Consider the following 27,991-nt stretch of genomic DNA (forward strand, 5'->3'; position numbering starts at 1 on the left):
TTGCTCTCCCTCCCAGGCTGCCCTCAGTTTGTCCTTCCCCCCAGGTGGGGGGTGGCAAGTGACAAAGGCTGTTTTGAAATAAATCATTTTTCTTCCTCCCCTCCCTTTCTTCTCCCTACTCCCTCAAACTTCAAGAACCCTGCTGGCTCTTTTCCATCACTTGGGGGCCTGTGTTGGAGATCTGAGTCCACCCTTGTTCCTTGCAAATAGCCCAGAAGTTCAGAGGTGAACTTTTTTGAAGGACAAGTGGCAAGGTGCAGATTGGCTCCGCAAATGGCAACTCACTTCCAGTTATAGCTCACACCACCTATAATCCCCCCAGACATTTCATCCTGGTCCACGTGTCCCTGCCACAGGCTTATCTGTTAGTCTTTTTAGGAATGAGGTACTCAATCTGAGTACCTTCCATGCCCCCAAATAGCTAGCAATCATTCTTTTTTTTTTTTCAATTTTTTAAAATTTATTTATTTTCCCTTTTTTAAAAATTTATTTTCCCTTTTGTTGCCCTTGTATTCTTTTTCATTGTTGTTGTAGTTATTATTGTTGTTATTCATGTTGTCATTGTTGGATAGGACAGAAAGAAATGGAAATGGAAGGAAGAGTGGAAGACAGAGAGGGGGAGAGAAAGAGAGACACCTGCAGACCTGTTACACCGCCTGTGAAGCGACTCCCCTGCAGGTGGGGAGCCGGGGACTCGAATGAGGATCCTTATGCCAGTCCTTGCACTTTGTGCCACATGCACTTAACCCACTGCGCTACCGCCCAACTCCCTCTAGCAAACATGCTTTATCCTGCTGCTAACCTCTCAAATGTCCCTCTGCCTCTTTTCTAAGGATATTTTATCTTTTGAACAAGATTATCTGTTGGCCACTGAAACTGTAACACTTCTGCATTAGTGAGGAACATTCATGTTGCAAGTTGATAGAACCTGCCTCAAGGGCTGGGGAGACAGCATAATGGTTATGCTAAAGGCTCTCATGCCTGAAGCTCTGAAGGTCCCAGCAACACCAAAAGCCAGAGTTGAGCAGTGCTTTGATCTTTCTGTGTTTTCCTTTCTGTATCTCTTTCTCTCATTAAAATAAAATAATTAAAATATTTAAAAGAAGAAGTCAGATTCAAACTAGTTTAAGCAAACCCTGGGAGGTTTATTTACACAGCTGAGCAGTCAAATGTAGAGAATGGCAAAAGGTCACCAAGAGCTAAAATTCTTTCTGAGTTGATATATTTAGCAAATGCAGACACTTTATTGAATTGTCTCCCATCCAAGTACTAACCAGACCTGACCTTGCTTAGCTTCTGAGATCAGACAAGATCAGGCATGTTTAGGGTAATGGCCATAGACACTTAGTTGAATTGTAAGTTCAAGGAAACACATTTCTTTGTATATGTATATCCCTTATTGCTTGCCCTGTTTTATCTAACAGCTCTTACCTGCCCTCCTATGTCAGTGTTCTATTACATCACATACTGAAAGTATACTTAGACAGGGGCTAGTCAAGAGGTGAAATCAGGGGGCAGGTGGTAGCATACATATTACACTGAGCAAGGACCTGGGTTTGAGCCCCCAGTCCCCATCTGCAGGGAGAAAGCTTTGAGAGTGATGAAGCAGGGCTGCAGGTGTCTCTCCCCCTAGCTCCCCCTTTCCCTCTTAATTTCTGTCTGTCTCTATCCAATAAATAAATAAAGATAACAAATAATAAAAATATATATTTCTAAAATAGGTGAAATCAGAATAACTGTTGGTAATTCTAGACTCATACCTCAGAGTTAAAGAACCATTGGAGAAGACCCTGCCCTCCTCCCCTAAGACCTAAGGTTGTGTCTCCTGGATTTGAACTGGTTCTTCTGGCCATCTTGGAAGTAAACACTCTGCACAAGGGTCATATAACACCAACCAGGGTAAAATACCACTCTCTACAACTAGGAAGTAGATTAGGCTACAAATAAGCTACTTGGACTAAGTCTGCATAGGAGTGTTACCCAAGAAAACCCAAGTGCTACTTAAAGAGGAAGAAAGATGAATTAGCCAAACATCAACTCCACCGTCCAGTGAGGGGCATGTTCTAAAACTCCCCCAAATCCTCACATCACGTACTGACTTCTCAGAGCTTGTTGTGCATTCCAGAGATGTGATCCTCACAGAAGATAAGTTTTGACACTGCATGGCAATCTAGGCAGCCTCCAAATCGACAGCAATGACAGTATAAATATTTATTAAGTATACTCTCCATGTAGTTCCTGGAACCCAGAATGAGTTCTACATAAAGACAGATTTTGTGAACTTACATTCTAGGGTGGATAGCCTATCACACTGTCTTCCAGAGTCTCATGATATTTTTCTATGCAAGTAATTATGAGTATACAGGAGAAAAGAAGATGAATTTATTCTAAGACTAGATAGGAGAGATACATTTGGATTGGACTTTAAAGAATAGATGGGATATATACAAGCAAATAGAGATGAGAGAAAGGACACTTCTCAACAGGAGAGCTAGAATAAGTCAACCTGCTCACTTAGGTTGCCACCACCTTCACTGAACTGGACCAGCACTGGATGACACTGCCTTTTAGGAGACTTATCTTGATGTGGGCCCTTAACTTCCATTAGAGCCTGAAAGCATCAAAGAATCTCAGAAAACTAATGGCTGGTTATTCCAAGTAATCTGGTAAACTGGCTGACCTTTAAATGCTTGTTCATAGTTAACTTAATGAGGAGAAAGTGATACAGCAGAGAGGCCCCAAGTTTCCATTGTCTTTGATAATTCCATTCTGGCTTCAAACTTAAATATTCTGCCCAACAATAATAACAGATAAAGACTTTCATTTAAGTGTGCTCTTCTTTCTGATTTAGCATTACCTAGTTTTCCTTAAGCCTAATTCTTGAAGGAAGGAATGTCTCATTCTCTTGTCCCTCATGTGATAGCCTTACTTCAGATCTGACACTATCCCTAAAAGACTGAGTGTGTTCAGAGGAGATCTGAATGTGAGTCACTAGGTCACTTTGGTCATGTCCACTCGAGTGTGTGAGTTTTCCTCCTGAATGACCATCAAATGCTCAGGGCATACTACTCAGCTATTAAAAATAGTGATTTCATCATTTTCAGCCCATCTTAGATGGAGCTTGAAGAAATCATGTTAAGTGAAATAAGTCAGAAACAGAAGGATGAATATGAAATGATCTTACTCTCAGGCAGAAGTTGAAAAACAAGATCAGAAGAGAAAACACAAGTAGAGCCTGAACTGGAGTTGGTGTATTGCACCAAAGTAAAAGACTCTGGGGTGGGGTGGGGATGGGAGAGTATAGATCCTGGAAAAGGAAGACAGAGGACCTAGTGGGGATTGTATTGTTGTGGAGCAAGCTTTGGAAGGCCTGCTCTGTCCATACCATGTCCACCACACTGTTGGCCACCAGAGAGGTGTCATAGAGGAGAACAAACCGTGGTGGGGGTGAGCGTGCAGTGTGACCACTCTGGACACTATGGCAGGGGATGGAGTGTTCATTGAAGAAAAAGGCAGGGTTTATATGGGGTAAAAAGAAGCCAGGTGCAACGGGCAACAAGCCGAATAGGGGCAAAAGTTTGACAGCAAGAACTAATTAGATATTTTAGACTCTATCTTCCTTCTAATGACTCTAGCTCCTGACTCCCCCTTACCCGGGGCATGGGACTTAAGAATGAGGAAGGGGCTCTTCGGGTTTGGACAACATTCCATTGAGCAAATCAGGTTTATCCTGACCAGGTGGAGGGGGAATGGTTACAGCCTCTGGGTCTAACAAGATGGAGGCCAGGGAGGTCAGGAGAGTCATAGGTGAATGCCTTCTGTCCTCATGAAGAGGTATCCGGGGTTCCAACCAGGTTCAACCCACCGTGTCCCCACATATTGTTATGTGGAAAATTGAGAAATGTTATGCATGTACAAACTATTGTATTTACTGTTGACTGTAAAACATTAATCCCCCAATTAAAAATATTTTTAAAAAAAAGACCTAGAAGAAGAACAAAGGAACCCTAAAGCAACCAGAAGGACTAAAGTTAGGGCAGAAATAAATGACATTGAAAATAAGAAAACCATACAAAAGATCAACAAAAGTAAATGTTGGTTCTTCAAAAGAATGAACAAAATTGACAAACCTTTAGCCAGATTCATAAAACAAAAAAGGGAGAAGATCCTCCCCCCAAGGGAAAAAAAATGTTCAGGGTAAGCTGGAGCACAGATACTCACACTAGTAAGGACAGATTCCTGGATCTGCATTTAAACACTAGGAAGTCCTGGAAATTCAGCAAAATAATTGAGTTGTCATTGATAACCTGGTGACCTTCATATGAGGACTGTTCTATTCAGGATCAACATCTATTTGGTGGTAGGATGGGAATTCACAGCTCTGTCTACTCTCATTTCCAGCCACAAGAAACTATTGGCTTTGGCCATATCAGATATAGTTTTCTAGTAGGAAAACGTTATTCTTTCAAGTTTTTGTCTTTGGAATCTTTAAAAAAAAAGACAAAAATAAAAAGCAGACATATGTTTGTTGCCATGTGAATCACCTAATAAATGAGTTGGAAAATGAAGTTCTTGGGGAAAAATGGAAATGAAGAAAAATCTCTCTAGAGAAAATAATGTATCTCCCACTATAAGATCAAATTCTATTTTGCATCAGTGATCAGGAACTGAACTGATATAAGAAAAAAGAACAATGTAATGGAATAGGAAATGTAAATGATGCTGTACTGTAACAAAAGTCTGCCCTATGAGAAAGTCTAATGACCCTCCTATTGGAGGTCTGTTATATAGTCTGTACTAGGGGAAATACTGGCCAAACAGACCTCACCCTCACTTTATTTTAGGGTGCTGTTATCATATAGCTAGTCTTGGTGGACAAACTCCAATTCCCTGTCCCCATTTTATATTCCCTGGCAGTGTGTGAGTGCTGGTGCCCCTGCCATACCTGGTGTCAGCATTTACTTCTCTTATTCTGGGATCTCCTCCTCCAGTGAGTTTGTTCTGTGTACCACTCAGACACCGGGATCTCAAAACTGTAGTTCATTCTAAAATGTGCCTCTTATTTGCTCTGATCATCATCTCTCTTGAAATATACTGCTGTGACATATAATATATATGTATATATTTATAACATATATATGTATATATAATTATGAAGAAAACTTAATCACATGTTGGTATGAAGAAGTCAGTCTAATAGGCTATAATAATATGACTCTGATGCTATAGCATTCTTGAAAAGGGAAAGTTATATAGGGAGAAGACAGGGAATTGCTCAGAATGACAGGCTATTTGGTATGCTACTATAATGCTGACTGCATGACATTATGTGTTTGTCAAAACTCACAACACAAAGAATAGACTCTAATGTAAACTGTGGTATTCAGTTAATATGTTAATCTTGCATATCATGGGTTGTAACAATTGTAAAAATATGTTAAGAGTAGGGGGAACATAAAAATAAGCCCGCACACTTAGCAACATCTAATTTCTGATTAGGGGCCCAAACTATTGAATGGAGTAAAGAGGGTCTCTTCAACAAGTGGTGTTGGGAAAATTGGGTTGAAATGTGCAGAAGAATAAAACTGAACCACTACATTTCATCACACACAAAATTAAATCTGAGATGGACCAGGTATTTGAATGTTAGAAAATATCGAACACTTAAGGAAAATATTGGCAGTACACTTTTCCATCTAAATTTTATACATGTCTTCAGTGATATAAATCCAATTTCAAGGAAGACTAAAACAAAAATAAGCCATGGGACTACATCAAATTGAATAACTTCTGCACAGCAAAAGAAACTACCACCCAAACAAAGAGACATCCTACAGAACAGGAGATCTTTGCATGTCATATTATCAGACAAAAGACTAATAACCGAAATATAGAGAAAATTCACCAGACTCAGCAATAAGAAAATAAATGACCCCATCCAAAGACAGGGAGAGGATATGAACAGAATATTCACCAAAGAAGAGATAAAAAAGCCAACATACATGAAAAAGATGCTCCAACTCAATGATTGCCAGAGAAAAAGTAAATAAAGACAATGATGACTTACCACTTCACCCCTGTGAGAATGTCATACATCAAAAAGGACTGCAGCAACAAATACTGGAGAGGTTATGGGGACAAAGGAACCCTTCTGCATTGCTGGTGGGAATGTAAATTGGTCCAACCCCTGTGAAGAGCAGTCTGGAGAACTCTCAGAAGGCTAGAAGTGGACCTACCCTAAGACCCAGAAACTCCTCTCCTGGGGATATAGCCTAAGGAACCAAACACACCCATCCAAAAAGATCTGTTTATACCTATGTTCATAACAGCACAATTTATAAGAGCCAAAACCTGGAAGCAAACTAGGTGTCTTGACAATTGGTGAGTGCCTGTGAAAGTTGTGGTATATGTATGCAATGGAAAACTACTAATTTATTAAGAATAATGAATTAACCATCTTTACATCTCTCCTCCTCTTGGATGGAACTTGAAGAAATCATGGTAAGTGAGATAAGTTAGAAAGAAAGGATGAATATGGGTTGATCTCACTCATGCACAGAAACTGAGAAATAAGAACAGAAGGAGAAACAGAAAGCAAAATTTAAACTGGATTTGGTGTGTTGCACCAAAGTAAAGGACTAGAGTGTGTGTGAGTGTGTGTGGGGGGGTGCTTTCAGGTCCTGCTGCATGATGGTGGAGGAGGGTCTAGTAGGGGGTGATAATGTCTTGCAGAAAATAGTAATTTTACACATGTGCCAACAACTATGTTTGCTGTTTACTATAAACCATTAAACCCCAAATAAAGACATTTAAAAAATAAAATAAAGAAAATAATTCATTATTCTGATTCTAAACAAAAAAACTTCTTTTGAGTGGGAATCAAAGAAAGTGGCAGGACAGCCCTCAAAGTTTAAAAAAAAAATAGGGGAAACAGTTAAATTAAAAAAAAAACCTTAAACTCTGAAAAATTAAGCCCATTAATTTATTGAAAATAAGATCTTTTTACCCCCACTTGCTTTTTCCAATCCCCTTTCCTCTGGGTCTCCCTTTAGAAATGTTTGAGTTGATGTAACTTCGATTTTCAGAAAATATTTTTCCAGGTCTCTAGATACTCCCATCTCCTCAGCCTCTCAAATTATTTCATTAAAACAAAGCAGAAATTTGGGTCTCTGTGTTAATCATAAGTAACTGGCATAGGTTCACTCAAACCACAAATCAGAACCTTGGGCAAACTTCAAGTTAACAGAATGTTCTCTCTCTCTCTCTTTTTTTTTTTTTTTGATCCTTTCAGAAAGATGATAATATTTCAGTTGTTTTACCAGTGCTTTCTTGCTGACCTAAACATTGTTTATAAGAAGTAAACAGGAGCAAGATATGAGCAGACAGGCCAAGGAAGAACTTTGCAGAAGTCCCTTCCTTTTGGCTAGAATGAAAGAACTTCTTTGCATCACTTGTCTTTTCCTATTGAATATTCCCAATGCCCCCAGTGTAGTTGACTTGATAATCAAATGAGCTTGACTCTCTTGAGTGTGGTTCGTTATTTCATTATCTTCAAAACCCTGGTCATCCATATCTAGAATAGTCCCAGAAGACTCTCAAGATATTTATTTAATAAGAGCAGCAAACCCAAACAGATAGATGTGTGGTTACACAAAGAATTTTAAACAAAGCACTTGAGTTGTATCCAAGCCTTTTCTTTTCTAAACAGGCCCTCCCTGTCATCACACTGGCTGTTCCATGGGCCAGAGCTATCTGCCTGGAGACGCTGGAAACACAAGGGACTTAGTCTGTTTAGAGCAGTGGAAATAGCTCCAGAGGAGAGCTACAAGCATATCTTTTAGCAGGACTATCTTAGGAGAGTCAGGATAATGTCAGTTTCTTATGTTCGACCTAAAAGATGAGCACTGTGACAAAGAGAGAAAAGGATCATCCTGGACAATATAATGTGTCAGTCCTGTGCCTAATTTTACTTAACCATTCAGGAGGCTCTCAGGTGGGCATTCTTGGCCTATGGATAAGGGGAAGGTTGAGGAGGGAGAGAAATTAATGGGCCCAAGGTGAAGTTGCATGTCATCCCTTGAGAGAAAACCTACCCAATGGTAACAGGAGTCAAGGCATACATGTGAGACACATACATGATTTAAAGTTTCCTAGTAACCATATGTAAAGAAAAATGAAATGAATAATCAAATGGAGTCTATTTAACTAATATAGTTTCTTTAACCCACTATATGCAAATCTTCATTTCAATGTGTAATTCATATACACCTTTTTCCCCCCCTGGGTTATTGTCACTGGGGAATGATGACTATTATTCCCAGGGGTCTTTTTTTTTTTTTTTCCTTTGATAGAGGGTGAGAGGCAAAGAGAACCAGGGAAAGACAGATGGAGAGAGACTGAGAGGAGAGACAACTGCAACACTACTCCTCTCTTTCTGGTAATGTGTGTGTTCTCCTGGGAGCACCACCACCCAATCCCCAAATATAACTTGTGAATGAGTGTTTCTTCTCTTCTTTCTTGTAGGAATACTTGAGACTCTGGTATGTATTTGATGTGTACAGGCCATCTCGTTTGTGATTCACAGACTGTACTAAAAACTCTTCATCTTTAGCTTTTGTGCTTAAACCCACCAACATTACCCAAGATTTCTTATATCCTAGCAGTTACAGTGTGCTCTGGCATGATGCCTTTGACTTTAAATGAAGAGTACAGTCACATGATGGGTCACATTTTCTGTTAATGTCTGTTACTATATCATTCATTGCTCTCTGTAACCTTCTACTACTTAAAGAGAATATTTTATTCTCTTTTAAAAGTGGTATCCCTTCTTTGTCATAATGAGAACTTTGTAGCTATTTTTTTGTTTCATTTAGTGGTGACTTCCAGGAAGCTGATAATTACATTTGACTTAAATTTTACTGTAGATTGATTCATGATTTAATGGAGGGCTATCAAATGTGTTTTGTTAAAAGTTTTGCACTTCATAAATATGCATAACCTGCTTATAGAACTTTTTTTTCTTTCTGGTAATGAAATATATTTTTTTCCTTCTGAGAGACAAAAGGTGCAACATGTAATTTGATATTTGAACATTCTTGGGAGACACAAGATATATTTGCTTTCTTTATTTATGTTGATGTATTGAGTAGGGTCTTTCTTTTTGAAATTCTTTAACTGTGCTTCCACACTTAAGGAAACTATAGTGTACCAATGAATGAGGAAACAATATTTTTCCCAGAAGGTCATTTCAGATATGTGGAATCTACTAGCTTTATCTTAAGTTTTAACTCTTATAGGTTTTTATTCCCACTAATTATGTAGAGGTGGCCAATGCTATGGAATAAAAGGGTAATATGGCAGGCACTCATAAAGAATATTCCAGGGTGCAAATGTAAATTCCAAAACAAATAAAAGAGCTATTTTGGCATAGGACATATTTTGACATAGCAGTTGTAAGAATGAGGCACAGATACTTTTCATGGAAAATTGAATGAGTTTATAACCATCCCATGTCCCAGCGCTTACTGGCATCACTTCACAGAAAATTGTGTTTTTATGTATAATGTAACAAATACTTATTTTATGCAATGTGGTTGAAAACGTGTGTGTGTGTGTATGTGTGTGTGTGTGTGTGTGTGTGTATTTTATTTATTTATCGTGGGTGTGTCTTTTTTGTTAAAACTATGAACTTAATCACTTGAGTTTGTTGGATTTTTAATAAATTATTGATGCTTCCCTGCCAACTCAAACTCAAACCTTTACAACTTAAGGGAACTTTATTTCTGTTGGAAATATCATGCTGCTAGTTTATCTTCTGTTTGCTGATTTGAGTCCACATCTGGAATTTCAATAAATCTATATAGAAAGAGAGCTAGATGAGGGAGAGGGGGAGCAGGAGAGGCGGATGGTAAGCCCTGAGGTGTGTGACAAAAGCAAAGTCATGTATTCCTTTCAGTTCCTCCAGTATGTGCTAAGTCCTTACCATAGTCATGCTGGTAGACACACTGGTAAATAAGACAAGGTTCTGTTCTTTGCTTTTAACTATAAAATAGAACTGTAAACCTTTAACCCTAAATAGAATGATTTGGGGGGAAGTTTCAGCTACATTGGGCACTCTACATCCTCTGTTGCACTGCCTGATTCAGCCTCGCTGTGCTTCTGTGCCTGTTATGTAGCATGTGTGCAGTTGGCTGCCCCTATACTTTGGGAGGGCGTCTCACTAATACAGAGATCATCCTGATATGGAATTCACGCTTCAGAACTTATTTCTAAACAGATTCACGCTTCAGAACAGATTTATAAATTTGCATGAGAAGCAGGCTGGGGTAGATAGCATGATGGTTATATAAAAGAGTCTCTCTTGCTCCAAAGTCCGAGGTTCAATCTCCCACATCACCATAAAACAGAGCTGAACAGTGCTCTGGTTAAAAAAAAAGCATGAGAAGCTTTAGTAATTAGTATATGCAACATAATACATATACAATATTACAGATAATATTTACAAACGGTTGGTGAAATGAGTGGCATTTATAATTCATGACTGGTTGGAAGGTTGGAACACTGTCCTGCAGAAAACAAAAAAATGAGAGATAGTATAATGGTTCTGCAAATAGACTCTCATGCCTGAGGCTCCAAGGTCCCACATTTAATCCCCTGCACTACCATAAATCAGAGCTGAGCAGTGCTCTGAGGAAGAAAGTTAAAACAAACAAAAAATGAGATTGTATCTTTGAAACTAAATGGCAAACACAGAGATGCTGTACAGCCTTTCAGCCAGTCATGGGTTTTATGTATCACTCATTTGTGGTAGAAAACATTGGCAGGCTCACTTTTCAGACCAGGTACTTGTGGGGCTCCCTGAGGACAGAGCAGGTGGAATGTATGGCTGTTTATCTGTATGCTCACTAAGGCCTGGACATCTGGTGGCGTTTAGCTGAGTTTTGCTTACAGTACAACATGCCATTTGGCACAAGGCGTGGACGAGCCATGTGGGTAATCTCCTCCTCTATCTTCAGAGGAATGTGATGGCCCTGAGTAGCCAGATTGGCTACAGGTGAGATCTTTCCACCCCCAAGAAGCAGGGCCCTTTCACACCTCGGGAACTTTCCACTGCACTTGCCTTGCCAGGAATGCTCTCCTTCTGTTTTTCCCTGATGGTCAGCTTCTGATTTGTTTGGTTTCAACTCAGATTTCCATTTTCCAGAGCGACCGTACTTGACCACTCTATAACCAGATAACCAGTGCCTCCAGTGTGTCAGTCACACTCCCCCCCCGCCACCCCCCAGGATCTACCTCTGCTCTGAGTCACAGGGAGCTGCTCTGGCCAGATTTGGTCAAGGGAGAGGCACTAGTAGAGAAACACTGTCTGGGTTTGCATCTTCAGCATGTTGGCTCCCCATTCCCAGTTCTGACACCCATGAGACATGTCCCTTCTCTGATTCTAGCTTCCACAGGGTCCCAGCTTGTGGGCTCTGGAGGAAGCACATTTTGCAACTCTAGAAGTTGGGAGTGATGAATTCCTCATGTAGCTGATCTCTGACTGGCCCCATGGATTTGTTCATAGTGTGCACAACCAATTCCTGGCATTAACCCCACCTCTGATTATAATACCTGTGTGCATTCTGCCTTCTGGTTAGGCCCTATCCCATGACAGACACCCTGTAATAATAGATGATGCCACACTGCCTTGTTTGTTTCTCCATAGCTTCTCTCATGAGTAGTAATTATTTACTTGTTTATGCTCTTGTTACCATCTTGTCTATTTCCCACAGCAGGTATCTCTGTAAGAAGTTCTAGGGTGGGGCCACCATCACACCCTCAATTTCTTCATCATGGTCTCTGTGGATATTGATCTTAAATAATTCTAGTTCCTGTTCTTAATTTATTTACTTTTAGAAGAGTCAGAAAGAGCGCTCGTCAACTCTGACATACGACAATGCCAGGAGCTGAACATCCTGTATTGTGAAAATCCTGTATTGTGCTTTGACTCCTTCTTCCACCTCATCTCCCTCCTCTTCCTCCTTCTTCTCCCTCTTCTTCTCTTTCTCCTTCTTTTCACCCTGATTAAGCACATGTTACCATGCATAAGGAGCTGAGGCCAAGCTCCTACTCCTCACCTGCTGGGAGAAAGCTTAATGAGCAGTGAAGCAGATCTGCAGTTGTTTAAATTTCTCTTTCCCTCTTTATGTCCAGCTCCACTCTCAAGTTCTCCCTGCCCTATCAAATATAATAGAAAAAGAAAAAAAGCTTCTGGGAGCAGTGGATTCACAGTATCAATAAAACAAAAACAAACAAATTATGTCAATCTCTCCATGGGCTCCCATTCCACCAACCCCATAATGCACTCAGATGAACATCTTTCTAGTTTCCCTCCTTTCATATAACTGCCTCCCTCTCTCTACTGCTACCTAACCAACCTGTCAAGTTGCTGTTTCTCCCATCAAAGGGTCGGTGCTCTCATTGTTTCTTCTGCTGACCAACTCCTGTACCATGCAGCCTCTTCTTCATCCTTTCATCTCTTTCAGGTCTCTGCCCACACAACAGATAATATCCTAAGTCTACTCTCTCTCCTGTGCATTCAGCTTCATTTTTCTCAATAGCATGAGTTGTCATCTGATTTAGGATTCGTTTATTTATTTGTTTGCTATTTGTTTCTTCCATTAGAAGATGAGTTTCAATAGGGCAAGGGATTTGTCTACTTGAGGCCCGTTTAATGCAAGCGTGGTACCATGTAATACTCCATATATACTCATGAATACCGGATGGTGGTGATGTTTAGGGACTCTTAAAAGATGAGTAAGGTTTGTAGAGACAAAGAATGGTGAGTGAGAGGGAGGAAGATTGACAGCAGGCATTCATCAAGGTCGGGTTAGTATAGAATCTTTGCCTTCTGGTTGCTTTGTTTTCAGCCTTTTATATGTATGAAAACCCCATTTCTTCAATGCTTGTCCATAGCTGGATAGAGTCTGCCTTACATACAGAATTAATATTGTTATTGTTATCATTATTATCATTAACTTTGTCCATGAGCATAGTTAAGTGGCATAGTGAAACTACTAAGAAAATTCATTCATTTATTTTGTCATCACTAGATCTTCATCTCTTCATGACTTTTTCAGATAGAAAGATTGAGACAGAAATAGGCAGTGATAGACACCATTAAAGCTTCCTTCAGTGCAGTGGGGCCAGGTTTGGACCTTGCCATGCCCATGACAAAGTAAGGACACGATTCAGGTGAGCTATATTCCCAGCCCCTAGGTTAAGAGAATTTAGATTTTTGATTAGTTCGAGATAAACCTGCTGATGGGTCAACAGGAAATTTGTTGGATGGTGGTATTTGGTAATAAAAGTAGGGCAAAGTTATATATAAATTTGTGTGGGTGTGAGAGAGGGGGAGGGAGGGGGAGAGGGAGAAGGAGAGGGAAGGGGAGGGAGGGGGAGAGGGAGGAGAGGGAGAGGGAGAGGGAGAGAGAGGGAGAGAGAGAGAGGGAGAGAGAGAGACTGTTGGTAAGGAAGATTATGAAAAAGATTTGCAGCGGTAAAGAGAGGGTGAGAGATCAGGAGAGAGAGAGGGATTGTTAATACGACCAAGAGCAAGAAGCACAGCAAGTCTTATTGAGGAGTTGAGGAGTTCCAGGATATCCAATAACTCTTTTCCAACCTCTCCCATCTGTCATCCTGAAATGCTGGAGAGATTGACTTCAAGGAACAGAGTCAACTTTTGTTTTTGGAGACTGCAGAGTAAATATTGCAGATCTGGAACTGTTGGCCCGAGACTTCAAAGCCTTAAATAAAGCTGCTGGATGATTTGGAAGCCACCTGGCAGGAAATTTGACTTTTGCAGCTTTGGCTAGTTTTCCCCTCTCCATTCCTTAACTCCTACCTGCCTTCCCCCATCCTCCCTAACACCAAATTAGCTCACTGGATGCCATAGATGAAGTTGAAACCTGGGTACTAGCCAATGTCAGGAGGCTCAGTGTATAAGAACTGGATGCCAGCTGTATTTCAGACAGAATTTCCAGGCCAGAGAAGCAGAGGGTGGGGGTGAGGGTCTGGGCTTCCTGGTCTTGAATTTTTTTCCCTTTCATCTCTGTTCTCTCCTCTAACACAATCTCTCTCTCTCTCTCTCTCTCTCTCTCTCTCTCTCTCTCTCTCCCTCCTGCTTTTAGGACAATACTCTGTCCCCCGTCTAATAAGATTCAGTCCTGCTCCACTTCCCCAAGTTTTAAGACTTTCTACACAAAAGAGACCAGTCAGGAATTAGTGAAACAAATACAATCTATAAGCCAGAATGTTCTCCAAAATTTAACAAGACATTTTTATTGTTGTTGTTTTTTAATGGTTTATTTGGGCCAAGAAAAATAGCTTACTAAATAGTGTGTCTGCTTTTTCCATGCAATCAACCCACCTCATTGGAGGAAGTTTAGGTGCTGTGCTGCCTTGCTGTCTCTCTGCCTCTGTCTCTGCCCATCTGAAAGTGTTAGCCCAGAAAAGGGAAGTCCCAGTGATGGCCAAAAGAAAGTTACGTCTTTAATAGAAATGAGAAAAATGAGAGAGGGCTAGAGGAGTGCCTAGTTTTGACATAAGATGATGCTAGGAAATGAACCTGTGATCTCTGAGGCCCTTGGGCATGTAAATTAGGGCTTAGACAGAGCAGTATCTCCCTGGTCCTAAAAGAGCTTTACAACTTAAGCCTGCAGTTCTAGAGAGAAGTAATATGTGGTAAACTAATAAAACTCACTTCAAACTAAAACATCTGTTTAATGATCAGCACATACATAGACATGGCTGACTCATGAGTTTGCCAGCCATTGTCTCTGTTTTCAATGTTAGAACTATGTTCAAGATATTCCTCTGGATTATCATCTTTAACAACAAGTCACCTACATCTATGTCTATACCACATCTGCCAGTCTATCTGCACCTCTGAGAACTGAGATAGACACAGTCTATTTCCGTGATCGTTCAGTTTTGCACTCTGTGGTCAGTATGCTTCCATTTCATTTATTTATTCATTTACTTACTTATTTATTTTTACCACCAGGGTTATTGCTGGGACTCAGTGCCATGCTATGAATCTACTGCTCCTGGAGGCCATCCCCTCCCTTTTTTTCTATTTTATTTGTTAGGACAGAGAGAAATTGAGTGGGGGGATAGAGAGAGAAAGATAAAGAGAGACATCAGCAGACCTGCTTCACTGCTCTTGAAGCATCCCCTTAAGGGTAGGGGGGAGGAGCAGGGGCTTGAGCCCAGTTCTGTGCACGTGGTAATGTGTGGGCCACTGTCTGGTCTACCAGTGTGCTTCCTACAAGTTTGTATGGAGATGACCAATAGGCTGCCTCGTTTCTGCCTCCTAAGTGCTTAAGTTAGTTCTATTCTTCATGATACCATGACACTTTGAAGCATCACTATAACAAAATTCTTCCCCTTCTTTTTGACGGGATGATTTTCTCTCTTTTTCCTCTTCTGTTTTATTTCATAGGGAAGAAAGAAATTGATAGAGGAAGGGGAGCTAGAGACAGAGTGAGAAAGAGAGACACCCACAGCACTGTTTCACCACTCATGAATCTTCTCCCTTGTAGGTGGGGACTGGGAGGTTTGAACCTGGGTCCTTGTGCATGGTAATGTATACTCTCAATTGGGTGTGCTACCACCTGGCCTCCAATAAAAATCTTTCTAAGTTGTGAACAACTGAAGTCAAAGTGAAGAGGAGATTTAAATATGCATCCTTAATTAATTTTATGGCATCCTTATGAACCACTGTGTATATCAGCTGCCTAGTCCTTATACCTTGCCTTGAAGAATCCTAAAAACAGTTTAGCAGTAGATTGCAAGTCAGACATTCACTGAATCTTTTTTTTTTTTTCCCCTTCATCTTACTGGGGAGTGAATGGTTCACACATGGGCAACAGTTTCTCATCTCCTTATGGTAGGTGTCCTCAGAACACTCTCGCCCCCAGCTTATGTCCATTTCCACCATCATGCAAAGGGGACCAAAGGCCTTCGCCACCTGCTCCCATCCTTCCTTCACTTGAAGATTTTGCTTTTCATCAAAGCTCATGTTTTGAGCAGCTGTTTTGTGTCAGACCCTAAGGACACTGAGTGAAAGGAACAGTGTTGTGATGGAAGGAACTCACAGTGCCATGAAGAACAGGCAACAACAGGATGAGGAGATGGACCTTGGTGCCGGTGGCAGGTGCCATATGTGGGGGCTTTTCAAGCAAGAGCTCAGTGACAGCCCACACAGTGGGCACTGAGAGCTTAGTTTGGATCCAGTGTGGAGGTGTGACTTGGTGCTAAACAGAAGTGTATTTAGCCTCTACTATAACCTCTGAGGAAGAGATACTGCATTTGATGGGATTTGGGCAGACAAGTCAGTCATATAGAAGGAGCAAGGGGTGGGGCTGTAGCACAGTGGATTAAGTGCATGTGGCACGAAGCACAAGGACCAGTGTAAGATCCCAGTTCAAGCCCCTGACTCCCCACATGCGGGGGGGGGGGTCACTTGACAAGTGGTGGAACAGGTCTGCAGGTGCTTTCTCTCCCCCTCTCTGTCTCCCCTGCTCTCTCCATTCCTCTCTGTCCTAGCCAACAACAGAGATATCAATAACAACAACAATAATAACCACAATAATGATAAAACAACAAGGGCAACAAAAGAGCAAAAATAGCCTTCAGGAGCAGTGGATTCATGGTGCAGGCACTTAGCCCCAGCGATAACCCTGGAGGCAAAAAAAGAAGGGACAAGGGAGGGTAGCTGGCGGTGGTGTTCTTGGCTAAGTGTATGTATTACTATGCACAAGCAACCAGGTTTGAACCCCCAATCCCCACCATCAGGGGGAAAGCTTCACAAAGTGGTGAAGCAGTGCTGCAGGTGTCCCTCTGTCTCTCTCTTCTCATCTCTTTCAATTTCTCTCTGTTTTATCAAGTTCAATCCATAAAAGTTTAATAAAATTTTAAAAAGAGGGGATCAGGAGGAATTCTGGGAAAGTGTTTACCTGTGGAGATGTAGGCCATTGAGACTAGATGTCTAGTCTTCAGGGTGAGGTTTGGGGAACAGTGAGTCTGACAAAATTTCAAATGAGACACAAGACTTTAAGCAAGATGTAAACAAACAGAGCAGTGCCGCCAAGTCCACTGCAAACTAGAGAATCAAGTTTGTACTTCTAAGATCTTTTCTCTTATCATCGTAAGAACTGGGTGCATATTTCATCAGCTAGTAGTCATCACCTGAATAAATGACTTCTTAAACTAGACCTGTAAAATAATAAGCACCAATAAAAAACAGAACCTGGCTGAAATAGAAGCACTGGGTACAAGGTATCCTCATGCTGAGAGCCGTGCCTGTTGGCTCTGTCACACAGGTAAGCTTTTAAGGATTCTCAGGATTTCAAGGCTCTTAAATGGTGCTAGTAGATGTTTGTAGATGTAGTAGTAGTGTTTGGAGACCTTTGGGGACATGAAGATAGGCTCTAGAGTGGAAGGTCACTTCAGCTCTGCTTCTGGCAATGGGTATTTTAAGAGATGGAGGGAACCCTACCCAGCAGCAGCTTAGTAAAAGTCCAAGTATCCCGCGTGGAAGTGCAGGGCTGGATCCAGGATTATGGTGTGACTTCAATAAAGCTCTCTGGAGTTGGCCAGGGGAGAACCGTGACTTCTCCACTTAGGAACACTGCTTCTGTCTCATCATCTTTCAATCAGATTACTTATCACAGTTATTCTCTGCGGCTCTCTGAGAGTATGTCCAACACTCACACCTATACTGACCCTAGTAAGTGTTTCCTAAGCCTTAGCTATTGTCACCTCCTGTAATTCCCGTCATAAATTGAATGAAGCACCTGGTACAAAAATCAGATACAGTAAACATCCATTTCCTGTCTCGTGGACACTAAGTAAGGGAGTAGATATGGAATGAGAGGGATGATGGCAACAATGTGGCCCCAAAGGCAGGGAGTTGACTCAGATGACCTATTGGTTGCCCCCTTTTTTCTGGACTATGACTTTCTTTTTTTTTTTTCTTTACTTTTTTTTTTTTTTAACCAGAGCACTGCTCAGCTCTGGTTTATGGTGGTTCAGGGGATTGAACTTGGGACTTTGAAGCCTCAGCCTCTTTGCATAACCATTATGCTATCTACCCCTGCCTGGACTATGACTTTCTAAGCAGAACCAGGGACTTGTCTTCTATTATCACTGTGCTGAGCCTCCTACCCTGTACTGGGAGATATAGGAAGTGTAACTCTGTCCCCCAGAAAATTGCATCCTTGCCAACACTGGAGGAGTGCTTGGTACCACCCTGTTTCTCTTTGGCCTGAGATTTTCGGCTTCAGTCCAAATACATTTGTACCATTCTTCATGTCTGAGGTTAGAGGGGGTCCTGTGGAATCCTGGTGCCAGTTTCCTGTGACTTAAACACACATACACATGTACATAAACATACATACACATGCATGCACATTTCATTCTCACCAGAGTCCCAGGAGGCAAAAAGTCCACTCTAGAACATGCCAGCTTTGTCGTCCCCGCAGCACAAAGGCCTGGTTGTGCAGGCAGCTCTCAGCCCTCTGGCAGCTCAGCAGGCCAGCTGAAAGTTCACCTCAGCCACCTCAAACCTTAAATCCAAACACTGCAACTGCACTCCTGGAACCAGGTTTGTTTCCCTAGAATATTTGGTTACAGTATTGTAAAAATGAGCAGCCTCATTATCAGTAGTGATTCTGAGAACCCAGCATTCTTATATATAAAGACTTAGCTCTCTGGGGCAGGTGGGAGCTGCAAGGCAGGAACATTCTGGTGCAGGCCAGCGCCTCCCTCAGGTGTCAGGCAGCCAAAGCCAACAGCCCACTTAGAAAAAAAAAAAAAAAAAAAAAAAAATTTGAGGACTTAATTTCTCCTTAGGAGCTTGATTCTTAGGTGGCAGAGGGAAGAACTGGGGAATCTTTTCCCAGGAATCCTAAAGAAGAGGCCATTGTTCACATAGGCATCACACACAATAGAGAGGACACTGACATAGAACCTGGTTTTGCTTTTTGCCCGCTTTCCCAGGTACCAGCTTCGTCATCTTCAACAAAGGGTAGAAACGTGTCCATGGGAAATAACTTCCAAACAGAAAACATGCAGCAATTAGAAGGAATCATGGTATCTTTCAAGACGAGCTCCCCTTGTCTTAAAGAGGTGTGTGTGTGTGTGTGTGTGTGTGTGTGTGTGTGTGTGTGTGTGTGTGTGAATACATGGGCCTTCCTGTCCTTCTTTAACTAGATTACAACCCCCTAAGAGGCTAAGAGGACCAAAAAAAGTGGAAATAAGTTTAAAACACTGCTCTGGACACAACAGTGGGCATAGAGTAGGCACAAAATAAATGTCTGAAAAAATTATTGAATGGTGTCCATCTTCTATTTAAGAAGGAAAGTAGGTGCCTGCCTACCTACCATCTATCTCGTGTGTGTGTGTGTGTGTGTGTGTGTGTGTGTGTGTGTGTGTGTACATTTCTTTATCTGCAAAATAAGGACATTTCTTTCCAGAAGACTCAGATCCCGAGTGTCCTTTGTGTTTGGGGCTTTCATAGAGTACCAAATCTTCACTGTGAGATATAGTCAAAAACTTCACTCTTAACTAGTGTGGTTTCAATCTAATTAGCAAACCTGCTTAAATATTTAGATCTGACACAGATACTTTGAGTCAATGCGTTGCCTCTCTGGGTGTCATGAATACAGAATAAGTTAGCATATGTAAAGCCCTGTCAACATGTTTTGTCCTTGTCACCACTCAGCCCCAGCTGGCATTCTGTCAAATAGGTAAGTGGAGGAAGAAGAGAGGAGGGAGTGGCAGACATATGATAGGATGACACATGAGCCCAGAGTTGAGGTGAGAGGGGAATACCCTCTGATACTCCTTCTAAGAAAATAGCTGGCTCTCTGCTGAGACAAGTTCATAGGTACAGAGAGAATGAAATCAGAGTTTTGAGATGGAGTATGTACTCCCATACTGATGAGAAAGATGTAGGCACTCCGGGTTGCCTCCCAGCATGTATTTAAGGGACACCAGTGGGCCTGTCCAAGTACAGTAAGGTTTACACTCAGGACAGGTTAGGAAATGAGGTAAGAAGTAGGGAGCACCTCACACCAAGTCCTTCTCCATTCTCGTTTTAAGTGATATCACGGACATTCCCAAGATTTAAGTCTTCTCATGACTACATATGTCATCCTAACTTAATAGAGTCAACTATCTACCCTGCATTCAGCTTCTATTCTGCCATCTTGTAGAACTTTCTCCAAAAATCTCTAGGATCTCATGACAGGTTCCATGTATGATTACACAGTTTTATTTAAAGAAGCAAGCATTACCAGAGCAACATACTAGGCTTCAGGCGCTGTGCTATGTATTGGGAAAAATAGAATAAAACAAAGTATAAACATTAATTCCCCAATAAAGAAATTTAAAAAAGGATAATCTTCACTTGCAAAGGAGTCATAAAATAGAAGAGGTGATAACATGTTGGTCTGAAAGTATTTTCACACAGTTCCAAGTTATGACATGTACCATAGAACAGAAAGGACAGAGCACTATGACCACAGAGTGATAACAAGGTGATATTTTGAGTTGCTTATTGAAAGAGGATGAAGGAAGTTGGTGCCTACTGGGTATTTTGTGGTGCTGTTGCTCTCACTAGATGAGAGGATTATACCTGCCCAACCCATAAATCAGCTTGGGCCTTGTGACTTGCTGTTGCCAGATTGAGTGTGAGCATACATGCTGTAGGATTTCTTTGAGCAGAAACCTTAAAAGGACTCTCGGCGGGAGGGGGACACAGTCAGTGGTGTGCTTGGTTATCATACTACCATGCCCCAGCACCCAGGTTTAAGCTCCCAGCCCCTACCTACAGGAAGGAAGCTTCAGAAGTGATGTGGTGTCTCTGTGGGTGTCTCTCTTTGTCTCTCCTTCTCTATCTCCCTCCCCCTCTCAATTTCTCTCTGTCCTATCACATAATTGAAAAAGAAATAAAGAAGTATAAAATAGTAATCAGGAGCAGTGGATTCGTTGTGCAGGCAATGAGTCCTAGTGATAACCCTTGTGGCCAAAAGAGGGCTCTCCAATTAATTTTGCTCTTTTCTTTCTTTATAGGAGTAACACAGTCAAGGGTATGGCTTCTCCCACAACCTAGGAATGGAAAAGATCCATGGGGGAAAAAAACACCTTGGCAAGATGAAGGTAGGTGAAAAACAAAAGTCTGATGTTGTAAGCCTCTGAGATTTGGAGCGGATGCATTGCTGTAGTATAAATGGCTAACATTGCTCAACAAAAATGTTGGTATCAGAAATCAAATGGAATAGCAAACCTCCAAGGTGTGGCATTGGTGTACAGGTTGAAGTGTTAGACAGTGAGGAAGCTGTTTTTGGTGACTCACATTATTCACTGGTGAAACATTTGGAAAAATTGTTGCTTGAGACATTTTGGAAGGCAGATTATGTACCGGTCTAAGATGTCTAATAACTTGGTATGGCAAGGTGCCCCCAGGCTGAATGGTTTACAAAAGCAAGAATTTACTTCTTATTCTTATGTGCCTGCAAGTTGTTTGGATTCAGCCAGTCTAACCTGGGCTTTTCTGGGATTAGTGCCAGCTGTCTGTTGATTTTTTGATTATTCCATGTATTTCTCCAACTCCTGGGCCAGTGGCAATCTAAGATGTGCTTTTCTGGAGATATCAGGGCAAGGAGTATACTTCTCTCACGAATAAGGGAGAGATTATGATTATTACTGATCACAGGGTGATCTTCCACACTTCCTGGTGATCTTCTGGCTTTCCGTGGCTAATTGGGAAAGAAATGATAGTCACATAGGCAGAGTTGTATTTGTGGTTCAATACTTGGTAGATGCTTACCTTGTACAGGTCACACTCTCTCTCAATCTGAATGTCTCCATATAAAATTAGAGAAAAAATTCAGAAATTGTCTTTGTAAGGAATGAAAATTCCAGTAACTGTAAATAAAAGTAGAGATTGGATGATGATGCCAATGCTGATTGAAAACAGAACTTGTGGAATCCAAAGGGAACTCAAAAACCAGGACTTAGTACAGAGACGTGAACATTCCAGAGGATTCTGTGTTGCTTAGATGTTCTTTTGATAGTTCTGCCATTTCTGTGCCTTTTGTACCTGTTTTCATTCCACAGAACTGAGGTTGCATGTATGCTCATGTGTACATATAGTGTTGCAGTCTACCACATGCATATATAATCCTACTCTCTGAATAAGAGTAAGACTAAAATTCATTTTACTACTTAGAGAGAGGAGGGGAGATAACTAAAAGCGAGCTGTTCAGCACCCAAGTTTTCAGTGCAGTCAACTAAAAATAAGATGCTTGATATGAGAATATTGTCCTCCTCAAAATATGTCAAGTGGTTGTACTGCAAGTTTGGGCTCATGTGAAGTACAACAGAAGTAGTACTCAGCTGGAGATCAGCCAGAACTGGGGACCAAGAGTAAACAAACCCTAGAAAATACCAGATGTCATGAAGGGGGCTTGGGGGGGTTGAGGGAGTTTGAGTTCAGTTTACCTAGATCTGGCCCAATAGCAGATGGAGGCAGGCAGGGGCTAGCACTTTGGAAGGTCCTTTTCTGGCCATCCACCAGTGTTGCCCCTCTCCATGGGGGATGGCATTTGTGGTGTCAGGGATACAAACATCTGGAGTCATGCCCTTCCAGTTTCATGACACTCTCAAGCTGGCTTCCGAGGTCTGCACAAATCTCTAACCTGCCTTCCTCTGGAGAGATAGCTGGCCCAATGTGTGTCACTGTGGGCCAGAGGGGAAGTGAAAATGGGTTGTTTGCAGGGCTATGGGTGGAAGTTGGGTGTTGAACTGTAGATTATTCCCAGTGATACATGGGAATGTCTCCTGGAGTTGGTTGGGGTTTGGGGTAAGAAGAGAGAGCACTTGTATTGGAAACCTTCATTGGTGGCATTCTTGTCTTAAGCCTGGCACATCAGTGAAGAAGACCTATCCACCCCAAAACCAGGGAGTTCCAATGGGTGGTCCGTGTAGTGTAACTTGAGAAATAATACAAATCCTTGTCTAAAATACAGGGCATGCTTGGGGTAAACCTGCTCTGAGGATTATCCACAACCTCAGTGTCTTAGCATTAAGTAGTAAGAAAAGTCTAACTATGATCTTCATTTGGAGACTCCCTCTGACTTTACCTCCTGCACTGTGCTTTTATAAGAAACATACTCTGTACATGTTCACCTGTAATAGAAACTAGGCAAGACTTGGTTCTCAGACCAGCCAGTAATTTCTCTACTTGGGATGCCAAACAATGTTCTTTCCTCAGAAAGTCTATAGAGCTTATATCCTGCCTGTTCACCTTTCATAAAGAAATGTTAAATATTTTCAAAATATACTCTTTTTATTTTTAATGGGACAGAAATGCATCCCCTCTGGGTCTTTTGCTTCTTTAAACATCCTGAAGGTTATAAAATCCCTTGGCATGGACTCAGCACCATGTCAAGGGTGTGGCCCAACATGTTTGATTGGGGGTGGGACTGGAGATCCTCTCTGGTTTATGGGGCTCCAAGCAGGGAGAAGATTCCAAGTATTTCGGTTCATTTATTTGTGTTCATCGTTGATCTGCTCTCCACCTGGGTGAGTAAACCAAATGATTCTGCTTCTGTGTTTGCTTTTCTTGGCCAGAAGAGGCAGAATCTCCCAGCCATGCTCCAGCTGTTCACACAGGACTCACCAAAGACAGAACAGTACTTACATACCTGTCACTGCCCTCCATCCGTTTCCAACAATCTTACTCTAGCCAGCAGACAGGAAAGGGCACTGAATTTGAAACCTGATGGCTGAGTGGCAAAGCCAAGACCCTCTGCTTATGCCCTTGGTAACGCTGAACAAGACAGTTAGAAATACTACTGTCAGGAGCAGTAGTAGAAGTCCAGGATGTTAGAGCACAGGATTTGCATGCCTGAAGACCTAGGTTCAGCCCTCTGCACTGTCATAGACAAGAGCTGAATGGTGCTCTGGCCTTTTGCTCCCCCTCCCCCCAAAAAATAATAATGATCTTAAAAAAAGGGTGGGAGATCATGCAGTGGGTAGGGATAGGGAACTGGTCTTGTGTGCATGAGGTCCTAAGCTTGTTTCCCTGTATTGCTATACCAGAGATATGTTCTGGTTCTCTTTCTTTCTCACATACAAATCTTTAAAAAATAAAGATAGGGACATAGCTTCCCATGTAGGTTTCTTGAATTAGTATTTACACAACTCAGATTTGAGCCCCATGACCACATGGGGGGTAGCATGCTGTGGCAATAGAGGAAGCTTTGGTAGCTGTGCTGTCTCTCCTCTGCTTTATGAAAAAATGTGGCCTGAATCATGAATTTGTGTCTGTATAAGGTTCTGGTTCTGCCAAAATAAAAAGATTCCTTCTGGGAAAACAACAACAAACAAACAAACAAAAAACAAAACAGGTATTTATTTACTGCTTTGAAAAGTGCTTACCAAGAAGTCCTGGGAAAACTAAACTAAGCTCCAGGTAGAGTAAAGTGATGGAACTCAATATTTGGGACTGCAGAACTGAGAGTAGAAACACCTGCCTTGACTTCCTCCCAGGCAAGTTGGGAGGGTCAAACATATGACTGTTGGAACTGCACTCAGTAGACACAACCACTCAGTTGCTGGGGGACGGAAGAAGTGCTGAGACAAGAGTTCAGTTTTGAGTATTCAACACTTAGTTGTTGTGCCAGAATTGAGATCAGTGTATCTACCTTTCCAGTGTTTGTCAAGGCCATTTGCTTTTTTTTGTAATCTCACCCCAAACTTCCTTTTAAAATATTAGTAGGAATATGCTAAGGTTACAGTAAATAAATAAATAAAAAGAGTTTTGTTGGGATCCCTCTAGGGTATTCCAAAACCAGAAATTTGGTTTGGGATAAGTGGATGATTTTCCACATTCAGAGGTCAGGAAAGCCACAGGAAATCTCTAGTCTTACAACAGAGATCATTGCACATTGGTGGAGCAATGGGGTCAAGAGTTAAAAGTCAGAATAATCTGAATACAAATCACAACATAGAAAAAGGAAATTTTCCATCCTGAAGAGTCCCTGAGTCATTGATTGGGGTTGCAGATAAGGGTTTGCTCTCAGAAGAAAGGTATTAATACCATATGTAAAGATCAACATTCTGGTAGGAGCAGAATAAGAAAACAGAAAGCCAAGAGCAGGCTGGCAGGGGGCCTCAAGGCCCGCTGTGTTTCCACCCACACTAAAAAACACTCAGACCTGTGGGGGGTTGAGACCCTGAACACCCTTTCATTTGTTCATTTACTCAACAAATATTTGGTGAGTGCCTGCTGTGGGCTAGGACATGAGAGGAAGCAAAGGCAGGCATATCGATGCTTCATGTGCATTGGCAGAGGACCAGACATTGGTCAAATAATCACACAAATTCATCCACAGATGTGGTAGTTATGATTGCAGTCAAGGTCAAGTCTATGGTCCATAGGAAAAAGCTTGACCTTATAAAGGAATTCATAGTAGCTCCTCTGAGTCAAGGGATGCTTGACTTCTGGTTCCACTGGACAATGCAACTTGTCTTTCTCTGTCTCTTTTGCCTTTCACTTAGTCTTTTTTGCCTTTTACTTACTTCTCTCAGGGACCCTAGTGCCCCGCTGCATAATCCAGACTAACATTTCTGTCTCAGAGTCACACCTGCAAAGTTACCTTTGCTATGGAAGGTAAGATATTCACAGAGATTGGGATGTGGACAGCTTGGAGTGTCATTATTCTGCCCACACATCAGAACATCTGCATTCACACCTGAGGAGTAACTGGAGAACAGGCGACCTATGACCATTCTCTTCCAGTGCTAAGAAACGGAAGACTGCAGCTCAGCTGCACTCAGACCAAGTGGATGGAGCACAAGCTCTCAGCGCCAGTCGAGCTCAGTAAAGGAGAAACAAAGCCCAGAGCTTAGTGCTTGAATGTGATGTTTATGGTCTATAAGACTGGTCCACTCTAAAGCCAAGTACAAGACTTGATAATCCCAGGGATTTGTGAACTGATTTGGAAGGACATGGTTTCTGGCGCCGTGCCTTGCTATGAATATAGAGGGACTGCTGTGACAATCCTTGGGTATAATTCCTCTAAATGCATCACCCCTACCCTGGAAGAGAGTCAGCTTTCCTGTTTTTTTAGTGATTCCAAGTATGTGCTGTGCTGTCTATTAGCCTCTCCACCCACCCCCTCACACATACCTCTTCCCAGAAGAGCCTAAGTTGGTCTAAGCATATTGTGTTGTTTCCTTAGCAGCATTTTCTGGCTCCAGTTTTGCCAGTTTGATTTTATGGGCATATATATATATATATATATATATATATATATATTTTTCCTCCTCACCTTCCTTAGGCTTAAAAATATCTTCCTGCCTGCAGAAAGGGATACTTACCAGGAAAATTCAAGGAGACATTAATAACAGTAATCAAAGACGGACAGATTCCACACCACTCTGCTTGTACCCAGCCACTGTGGATAGTGCTTTGAATATGTTGAACCGAGGTCACCTGCCCTCCCACTCCCCCACCCACACCTTCTCTCCCTTTCCATGTGGAATACTTTCTTATGGGGTCATGGTCATGTGAAGGTGGGAGAAGTAAAGAACTCTGTGGAACAGACTGGGCTTTCATCCAGACATCTTTCCAAATCTAGAAGAGATAAAACAGTAAAGGGTCAAGAGGAGGGATTCAAACCAACACTCACGTTCTTCCCACATATGTTGTGGTCTTTGAGATATATGTATTTAGAGCTAGAGCGTTGAGACTGAGAGGACTAGAGACTAGAAGAGCACTCAATTATGACAAATGGCAGTGCTGGGAGATTATATCTGAGACCTTGTGCGTACAGAGATCTTGTGCACAGCTTCTGAGATAGCTTCCCCCAATTTTGATCTTTTGTTTTTCAAAGTGTAATTTAAAAAAAAATTCTTTATTGGGCGATCAGTGGTTCACAGGTGACAGTAAATACAATAGTTTGTACAGGCATAACATTTCCCAGTGTTCCACATAATAATTCAGTCCCCACTAGGTCCTCCTCTGCCATCATGTTGCAGCACCTGAACCCTCCCCCCACCACCCCAGAGTCTTTTACTTTGGTGCAATATACCAACTCCAGTCCAAGTTGTGCTTAGCATTTCCCCTTCTGATCTTGCTTTTCAACTTCTGTCTAGAGAAGTTGAGTGAGATCATCCCATATTCATCCTCAAAGTGCAATTTTTCTTTCCTCCCTCCAATTTGGAGCTCCCATGTATTAGGATTGACTTATTTCCTATTATCATTTATTTATTGGCAACAGGGGAAAATTGGGAAATGGATGTCCTCAAATGTCTTCTTTCTTATTTATAGAGCTAGTACTAAGATTTTGGAAGAACTTGAAGGTTTTTCCCTCTCTTTTTAAAAAATATTTACTGGACAGAGACAGAGAAAAATCAAAAGGGATGGGAAAGATAGCAAGGAAGAGAGACAGAAAGACAGCTGCATCACTGCTTCACCACTCCTGAAGCTTTTTCTGAAGGTGGGGACCAGGGGCTCAAACCTGGGTCCTTGCACAACTGTGATGTGTGTGCTCAACCAGATGCTTCACCAGCCCCCCCCCCACAAGTTTTTTCTCTTTTCTACCTCTTTGCAGGGTGAGAAGGATGTATTCCTTCCCTCTCATATCCTCTCTCTCTCTCTCTCTCTCTCTCTCTTTCTCTCTCTCCCTTCCTCCCTCCCTCCCTCCCTCCTTCCTTCTCTCCAATGTTATCACTGGGGCTTGGTGCTGGCACTAAGAATCCACTACTCCTGGTGGCCAATTTTTTCTAATTTTTATTCGATAGGACAGAGAGAAATTGAGAAAGGATGGGGAGATAGAAAGAGAGGTAGAAAGATAAATACCTGCAGACCTGCTTCACCGCTTGTGACATAGAACCCCTGCAAAGTGGGGAGCCTGGGCTCGAACCCGGGTCCTTG

At 41.8% G+C, this 27,991-nt stretch overlaps 1 long non-coding RNA gene across 1 annotated transcript in view; it reads left to right on the forward strand.

Moving 5' to 3' along the window:
* The window catches only part of LOC132539390 (uncharacterized), a 363,563-nt gene that overhangs the window by 332,028 nt on the left and 3,544 nt on the right, over positions 1–27,991 (forward strand). The window contains exon 5 of the long non-coding RNA XR_009550643.1: positions 21,118–21,204. This is a non-coding gene — a long non-coding RNA (uncharacterized LOC132539390). The remainder of the gene's footprint in view (positions 1–21,117; positions 21,205–27,991) is intronic.

The sequence above is a fragment of the Erinaceus europaeus genome, chromosome 7 (assembly GCF_950295315.1).
Source record: "Erinaceus europaeus chromosome 7, mEriEur2.1, whole genome shotgun sequence".
NCBI classification, from domain to species: domain Eukaryota; kingdom Metazoa; phylum Chordata; class Mammalia; order Eulipotyphla; family Erinaceidae; genus Erinaceus; species Erinaceus europaeus.